Here is a 2,745-nt window from a genome sequence, read left to right as displayed (position 1 = left end):
TAAGGCTTTTTATCAGAGACAACTAAAAAGATTAAGTGAAATTTCTTCTACTGTATCTACATCTTTCAGTCATGAAGCACTATTTTCTGCTCTTAAGTTTAACACATTTTTCAAATTCTGGTGTTTTGATTGGAAATACTATATTGGAAAGCTCTGCCATGTCACCATTATCTTAATTGTCAATTTGTTGCTCAGATTTTTTAAATCAAACCAGATAATATAAATTAACACCTGAATTATTAAAGATTAACAGTCCTGTGTTTGTTGAATGAAATACTTGTTATACTAGTAAAGCAAATATTTGGGGAAACCAGTGAATTCCCCAATAGTCCTCCAAAGGCTTTCTAATTATGTTAAAGGATCATCATGATCAAGCTAATGCTATATGTTTGAAACTCCCTTAAAAAATCTTTTAATGGGGCCCGGAGAGATAGCACAGTGGCGTTTGCCTTGCAAGCAGCCGATCCAGGACCAAAGGTGGTTGGTTCGAATCCCGGTGTCCCATATGGCCCCCCCGTGCCTGCCAGGAGCTATTTCTGAGCAGACAGCCAGAAGTCACCCCTGAGCACCGCCGGGTGTGGCCCAAAAACCAAAAAAAAAATCTTTTGATGAATTTCCAAGTTCCTTCTACTGAGGTTAAAAGGAAAGAAAAGAGGTTAGCAAAATATTGTAATCTCTTACCTCAAGTAAGATGCTTTATATTACTTTAAACAACAGGAAAACTATTTTTCAAAATTCTGATGTTGCCTGAAACCCAAGTACAATCATGTTTGTAATCATGGTGCTTAAATAAAATATTATTTAAAACTTTCTGACACTATAGAGTTCTTTTCATTCTAAATTTGAATAGCTCATAAATAAAAGTCACATGCTGTATTCATTATTAATATCTAGTCACCATCTTAATACGACAAAGAGAATTTAATATTTCAACATAATAGGTATAATTCAATGTAGAATCAGTATATAAATTATTAATGAAAGTTTATACAGTTTATACTCTTATTTTGTATATATTCTTTAAAATCTGCCTTGATTTTACCACAATATACCTCAGTTTCAAATGGTCACACTTCAAATGCTTAGTGGCTATATATGGATGCTAATTATTTACTCTTTTTTGGATATTACAGTGCTAGATGTATGGCTGCCTTTAGATGGGTATTGGCCTGATGTAAAATATTTTTTGAACTTTGGAGAATGGGTATTTATTTAAACATTTTCCATTATTCATTCAGCTTTCCCTCATCCCTTGTTAAATATCCAAAGTGTGTATCCACAAGATACCTTCCAACAGTAATTAAGAAAACTATTTCCTGTGTACAGCAAATTGAAACTAGCTCCCACCAACCAAAGTCTGTCTTTAATTCAAATTAAACTAATATATGTGGCATATCAAGCTTTGGCCCAATAATATTAGGGGAATGGCCTATAGCTGTTATTTTCTGAATGGCATGGGAGTGATATTTGGTAATAGCTAGAGAAATTTTGATAGTCACAACCTGGGATGGGCCTATTAAGATTTAATAAGTAGGAGCCAAGAATGTTGCTAAAAGTCCTTACAAAGATACTTTTTCCTATCCTCCACACACAACAAAGTAATCTGGTTAATATAGTATCAAAGTTGATCAAGCCCTGTCCTGTGGGCTAGAGAGAGAGTGTTGTGTATGCAAACATTTCCATACTGATCCTACCATGATCAGTGATTGTGCCCTACCCTAGGGTGTGACCTGACATTCTGCTCCTTCCCACGGATGGTACCCGATTCTGCTCCCACCCTAGGGTGGTACCTTATTCTCATGTATAAAAACAAGGGTCTGTGGAAGGTAGAGGCCTTTTCTCTGGGGCTGATTCTGGGGCTTTTGGCTTCAGCCTTATCAATGGAATAAAGCTGATATCTTCTGAAACCTGTCTGCCTGTTAGCTTTATTTCCGCCGCATTCACCTCAGAACCGCCACTGAGCAGGGTGACAGACCGTGGTCCCAGCTGGAGGAGAAAGACCTCATCTTCCATCCCTCCATCAGTCAACCCCATCAAAGATTGCTTTGCAACAGGAGAGTACAGAGTTCAAGTCACTTGTGATACATATAACTGTAACCACAATTATGGCCTTTAATACATCACTAAGAGTGTCCCCTGAGTGCTAGTAGGTGTGACACCCCCCAAAGAAACCCTGCACTAAGTTTCTTATTTTAGGCTTAAGTTACTTCCTCTTTCCATCACTCACCAGTGCTAGGGATAGAACCCAATCTCTTGCATGCAAGGCTTGTTTACTACCAAGCCACATTTCCTGCCCCAAGCTTATAATCATAACTAAAATCTAATCAGAGGAATAAGTTGAGATTCCCAATATTTGTTTAGATCTATAAGAATCTATTCTAGCTAAAAGTAGGTTTAACTTCTTAGTAGGTACATATATCATGGACATCTAAACTAATTCTTAGAATAAAATAAAAGATGGCTAAAAGGATACTGAGTGTTGGAGGAGAGGAGAAGTCATGGAAAATTGTCTCTGTTTAAGCTGTTAGAACATTAAACAAAATGACTTACCAACAACCGATAGATCTATCTGGGGGCCAGATAGAAAGTATAGTGGTGTGGTACTTGCCTTACATGCAGCTGACCTGGTTTCAATCCCCTTCACCCCATATAGTCTCCTGACCCCTCCAGGAGTAAATTCTGAGCACAAATCCAGAAGTATACCATGAGAAGTAAGCCCTAAGCATGCTAGGGGTAGCCCAAAAA

The sequence above is a fragment of the Suncus etruscus genome, chromosome 14 (genome assembly GCF_024139225.1).
Source record: "Suncus etruscus isolate mSunEtr1 chromosome 14, mSunEtr1.pri.cur, whole genome shotgun sequence".
NCBI classification, from domain to species: domain Eukaryota; kingdom Metazoa; phylum Chordata; class Mammalia; order Eulipotyphla; family Soricidae; genus Suncus; species Suncus etruscus.
Note: the sequence above shows the minus strand (reverse complement) of the source record.